The 6,000-nt window shown below is 46.6% G+C and overlaps 1 long non-coding RNA gene across 1 annotated transcript; it reads left to right on the top strand.

The window, feature by feature from the left end:
• The first annotated feature begins 490 nt into the window (after window positions 1-490).
• Window positions 491-5,084, top strand: LOC130679430 (uncharacterized). The gene is made up of 3 exons (XR_008992372.1): window positions 491-646; window positions 2,801-2,947; window positions 4,842-5,084. It is a non-coding gene; the product is annotated as an uncharacterized LOC130679430 (long non-coding RNA).
• The last annotated feature ends 916 nt before the right edge of the window (window positions 5,085-6,000 follow it).

Below are 6,000 nucleotides of genomic sequence, written 5' to 3'. Positions count from 1 at the left end.
ACTGGGTTGCCGAGGAGATGGAAACCAGATGCCCGCTGGTCCCTGGCCAGAACACCTGTCTGCACCACCTCCAGTGCTCTGCGCCCAAGCCGCAGGCCTCCCTGGGGCTTGGAATCCACTCCACCCAATAGAATAGGAGAGACCCACCTGGGGCCTCAGTTCTGTTCCAGTGGCCCTCCACTTGCTGGTCCCTAAATGACCTCTCAGAGCAGGACAGGCTATCCGAGGAGCTGCAGGAAAACCAGCTTTAAAACTATCTTGAGGTCTGAAAATTGCCTGATGAGAGAGAGATTCATTCCTTTGCCAAAAGTAAACTTCAGCATATAGGAGGATGACTTGGAGGACTGCTGAAACCCGGCCTGCCATGCCCCACCCTGCTCTAGGGGGAGGCCTGATGATTTTCATGTCTAACAAGTTCCCCAGCTAATGCTGATGCGGCAAGTCTAACAGGTGTAGACAAGAAATAAACATACCTCTTTGGGGACCAACGTTCAACCAGCCACACGCATCGGGAAGCAAACAATGTATTGAACCAAAGGGTGTGCTTGACCACAGAACCCAGCGAGTCAGATGGATTCTCTCCGTTTGCAGGGTGGTTTCTGTGACGTGGGCCAAGCGGCTTTGGCTGCTGCACATACTCTGTGAGGTAAGCTCCTGCCCTGTGCATGTGCCAGTGTAGACGAAAGGCTGAGAACACCCCCTTCTGCATCACTTTTCTCTTTACAAAATGGGTTCATCTCTTTTTGCCTGATCTTATCTGAAATCAGCCCACAAAGGAAGTAGTCATAAAACCACATGGAGACCTATGAATATTTAAAAAGCAACACACAAACAAGGTGCCAACCTCAATGTTTCAGTTCTCCGTGGAGGCAACAAGGGTGATGTGAAGGTGTGCAAGGGGATACATTCTGGCTGGGCTTTGAGGAAAACAAACTTGGGAGGAAGCATGCTGTAAAGTATAAAGGTTACAAAAATTACCATTTCTCTGGTGTACCAGGAACTAATGTGCTGGGTGCTGTATATACATTATCGCCACAGCCAAGGGTGGTACTAAAATATTTAATGACCAGGAAGACCTGGATACCGGCATGTCAGAACGGACTCTAGCCACAGCTCTGAAACTGGGTCTGCAGGCTCCTGATGGGTCAGACATGGCCCTTAGGCTGCTGGTTCTGTGGATGTCTGGGGACCCCAGAAGGGGGTGGCTAGAGTCTTTGGGGGGGGTCAAAGAAATCCAGGGGCTTAGGAGAGTGGCTTTTCATTAACCTCTATGGATGCATTTGAACACTTAACAGCTGGACTACCTCCACTGACATGCTCAGGCTCAAGAACCACCGTGCAAGGCAGGTGTTGCAATCCCAGTTTTATAGATGAGAGTGCCAAGGCTGGAGGGGTGAGGGCATTTTCCTGATGGTGCATGGCTAGTAAGTGAAATATTAGCTGGGAAGGAAAGGATGTCAGAGTTGCTGTGAGGGTATGGGAGTTTTTGGGCCACAGCTTTGGAGAGAGTAAAGGGTTTTAGCCAGGAAATCTCCCCTGACAGCTTTCATCCACGGAGCTTTAGAGAAAAGCAGCGACTCATCAGAGAGCTTAGATGAGGGGATCTCAAAGCAGCTCCTTCCTCTCCAGGGAGCCCTGAGTCTCCCATTAAATATGATGAGAACTCATCAGCCATGCCCAGACACCGAGGCCTTGCTCTCCACAAGGGACAGTGCAGTCCTCCAGCTGCCCAGCTGGGCAACCCCGTACGCAAGGAGCAGAATGGAATGGAATGTCCAGATAGTGCTGGGCAGAGGGCCATGGAACAGAAACGCTTCAACGTGGCGGCAGGAAAGGCCTGGCAGAAATTAAACTAATTGGCCGATCATGAGTATTTATGAAACACTTGGCACGTGGAGCATGAAAGGGGTGTAATGGGTCAGTTGAGAATCCTTTCACCAGGTTTCAAATCATGCAGCCAGAGAGAAGGGGGAGGCTGATGGGGAGGCTGAGTGTTCCACCCTGCTTCAGTCATAACAGCTCTCTCTCATTTGGTTTAATCATTAGGAGGCTGATTCCAATTGCACAAAAGGATTCCATGGCTTAAACATCTTTTTAAGTTGGCAAACCACTGACTTCATTCATTCACCATATTTTACTGATGAAGAAATTAAAGCACAGAGCTGGACTAACTGACTGTCACACAGTGGGCCTGGTCTCCTGATGGCCAGTCCAATACTCTGTCCCTTGGCCTCCCTCCTCCTTACTGTAATGTGCCCAACACTCTGCTGTGGGTGGGGGAAGAAAAGAACAGTGCCCCTCCTCACAGGGTGGGCAAACTTTGTTGTGGAGAAAGGATCGAAACCCTCAAAGCTGTCATCCCTGAAGGATGTCTGGCAGACACTCCAGGCTGCAGAAGCTCAGGGAGGGAGAGGTCAGTTGTTCTGGAATGTTCGCGATGAGGAGCGAAAAGGAACAGGGGAGACATTGGGGAGGAACAGTGTGAGAAAAGGGGTTGACAGGGAGGGTGAGGGGGTAGAAAGACCTTATCCTGAGGAGGCCTGGGACACTGGCCCTCAATCTGTGCCAATCAGTTCCTGTATCAGACCACAGTTACTCTTCAACATAGAACAGTGAGATGAGGTCCAACTCTTCTGGCTGTCAGAATTTAAACACCTGGGGGCATTTTAATAATGCAAGGTCTGGGTTCTGCAGTGGTTCACATACAGTTTAAGAATCTAGAGACCCCAGAGTTCATCTCCAGCTCTGAAATTCTATGACTTTATGGTGCTTCTTCTTGCATTTGGATGCCTCCCCACAGAACTCAAAAAGGACACTACACTTCAATGGAGAGGGAGTTCTTGGCAAACGTGCACCTTTCCAGAGCCTCCAGGAACAAGAGCTGCATCTTTCAAGGAGGAATTGAGCTCTGCAAGTCCCCAGGCACCCGATGATGCTTTTGCTTCTGGTATTTATCCAAAACATGATGCCTATTGTTTAAAGCTCTCTGTGCCTGGGACTTCCCCTTGATTCTAACCATTTCCTCTCACCCAGAAAGCCCATTAATAGCTGGCTGCGGATGTAGGCTGAGGACAAGGACTTGTGTTTTTTTCAAACTGAAAAATTATTTTTATTGGATATCTAATCTAGGCTTCTTGGAAGAACACTGGAAATTATATATTAGAAAAAAAGAACGAAGAAAAATAACCCCAAATCTCATTTTAATGATACCCCACTCTTAAGATTCTGAGACACATTCTTCTAAACTTTCTTCTAAATAAAATCCTACAATATTTCTTTAGTAAATTCACTTTCCCACACTTCTCACCTCAGATTTGAGAGAACAGAAGCCCTCAGACACAAACTCTCTAATCTTCTCACCACCAGGCCTATGAACTCACCTCTGAACACACGCTCCAGTCGTCCCTCTGCTTGCAATGGAAATGGACTTGTTTGTGTCAAAAACAACCCCTCTGCCCACCAGGGCACTGGATGCCACCCTCTGTCCTTCCAGCGCCTTCCCTCTGGCCATCTCCCTCTCTCTTGCATCCTCAGGGCCTCATTCTCTGGATCATTCCCAGTAGCTAACTTGCTCAAATATCTCCTCTGTTCAGAAAGTCCCTTGTTGACCACGTATTAGTTTCCTAAGATTACCGTAACAAAGAACCACAAACTGGGTGACTTAAAACCATAGAAATTTACTGCCTCACAGTTCTGGAGCCTAGAAATCCAAAATCAAGGTGTTGGCAGGGGCAGGCTGGCAGTGGACTCTCTTTGGCACCTATACATGAGAAATGCCCCTTTCTTCTTGCTTCTGGGGGTGGCTGTTGATCCTTTGCCTTGTCTTGCAGCCGCATCTCTCCAGTTCCCACCTCTGTGCTCACGTGGCATTCTCCCATCCTGTCTCTTGAGTGTCTTCTCCTCTAAGGACACCAGTCATTTTGGATTAAGAGCCCACCCGACTCCAGTGTGACCTCCTCTTAACTTACATCTTAATTACATCTGCAGAAACCCTATTTCCATATAAAATCACAGTCGCAAGTACTAGAGGTTAGGACTTCAATATAACCCCTGGGGGGACAAGATCTACCTGTAGCAACCACCACTTCCCTTCTGCACCCACACAATATCCGCCCTCCACCATGAACTCATCCGAAGTGGGCTCCAGCTCACGTTCTTTACCCCGCAGTCTCACTCTTCACCACCACCCCAGTCCCCACATGGGGATTAATTGTGTCCTCATCCAAGCCACCATCACTAGACTATTACAAATGCCTAACTAGTGTCTGCTTTCACTTTTGCCCTTGAATTCATTCTCTGTACTGAGCCGGAGTCTTTTAAAAACATAAATCAGTTCATGTCGTGACTCTGCTTACAATCCTCCAGTAGTTTATATCACACTTGGAATAAAATCTAAACTCCTTATGTAGCCTACAAGGTTCTTCTTCATCAGCCCTGACTGTTTCTCTGATATCACCTCCCCCATGCTCCCCTTCACCCACTGACCTTTGTTTATAATTACTTTTCTTGCTTCTTTAGGGTCTTTCCTACCTCCTCCCTTAGTATGTGATATCCAGGAGAGCAGACACCTGGTCTCTCTTATGTGTGTGTCCTCAGTGTGGTACCACTAGGTCTAATGCTTAGTAGGTACTCAAAAACTATTTATTGAATGAGGACAAACATCGTGGTAGCCAACCTTCAACATGACCCTCAATAATCCCTGCCACCTAGTGTTCATGCTACTCTATAGTCTCCCCCTTTATGGGATAAGGCCGATTTGCATAATCAATAAAATACTGCAGAAGCAACCAAGTGGGCTTCTAAGATAGGTCATGAAAGACATTGTGATCTTCGTATTCCAGGATCACTTACTCTGGGGGAAGCCAGCTGAGAGGTCAGGAAGATACCCAAGCTGTCCTATGGAGAAGTCCAGGTGGTAAGAAGTGTAGGCCCCCTACCTACAGCCACAAGAACTAGTGGTCTTAGAAGCAAGCTGCTAGCCTCATCTCAGGTGACTGGAGCCCCTGCTGACATTTTGACTATAACCTCATGATAGATCATGAGCCAGAAGCCAATTCTGAGTTCCTGACTCACAGAAACTGTGAAGTAATAAATGTTTGTTGTTTCAAGGCATAAAGGTTGGGGAGTAGTTTGTTATGCAGCAATAGAAAGTTGACACTTAGAAATGTATTCTGTTCTTTAAAAGGTAAGTTCATAATATGCATACTGTTCAGAAAACTTCTTCATTTAAATAATATATCCTGAATATCTCCCATGTCAGTAAACCGATGTCTATAATCATTTTAAATGGACATTCAGAAGTTCATTGAGTAAATGTACCACACAGTTCAGTTAACAGTTTCTCTGAGTCTCAAATTTTTAACTATTATAATAAAAATTTCAATGGCCATTTTGGGGAGTAATTCGTTGTGACATTCACGATTTTCTTAGGATAAGTCCTTAGAAGTGGAACTGCTGGGTCAAAGGATAGATTTTGGGTTACATATTTTCAAATTGTGTTTCCAGAAAGCTTATAGGATTCTTTTCAATAGGATTTGAGAACACCTGCTTCGTAGGCAAAAATCTTCAAAAATTTTTACTATTTTGCCCATGAGTTTTTTAAATGATTGTCGTTATTTGAACATACATTTCTTTGCTTTTTAAATGATAGCTGCTTTGAAACTGTGTGAGCGAGAAGCCTGAGTGGGGAGGTCTCCAAGGTGGAGACCATTTTTCCCCCCCAGCCCACCACCTCCACCCCAAACAGCCCTCAGAAAAGCCAGGACTTCCTCTGTTTCTAAGCTCTTCCTTCTTTTTCTCTCATCAGGAGTGGGCAGAATAAGAGTAATATATTTCTTTGTTGAGGCCAGACTGGGCTCTCGGTTTGTCCCTGCAGATGAAGGTGCTGGTATTGCTAGGACCCCTCCTCCCACCCTGTCCTGCAGGCCCAGCCATCTGACCTTTCCATGCTGAGTGGGGAGACGCCTGTTCTCACAGTGGAGGAAAAAGCCCTGCCCCCAT

The sequence above is a fragment of the Manis pentadactyla genome, chromosome 11 (assembly GCF_030020395.1).
Source record: "Manis pentadactyla isolate mManPen7 chromosome 11, mManPen7.hap1, whole genome shotgun sequence".
Classification (NCBI taxonomy): Eukaryota; Metazoa; Chordata; class Mammalia; order Pholidota; family Manidae; genus Manis; species Manis pentadactyla.
The sequence above is the reverse complement of the archived record's forward strand: the minus strand, read 5'-3'. Positions and strand labels throughout refer to the sequence as shown.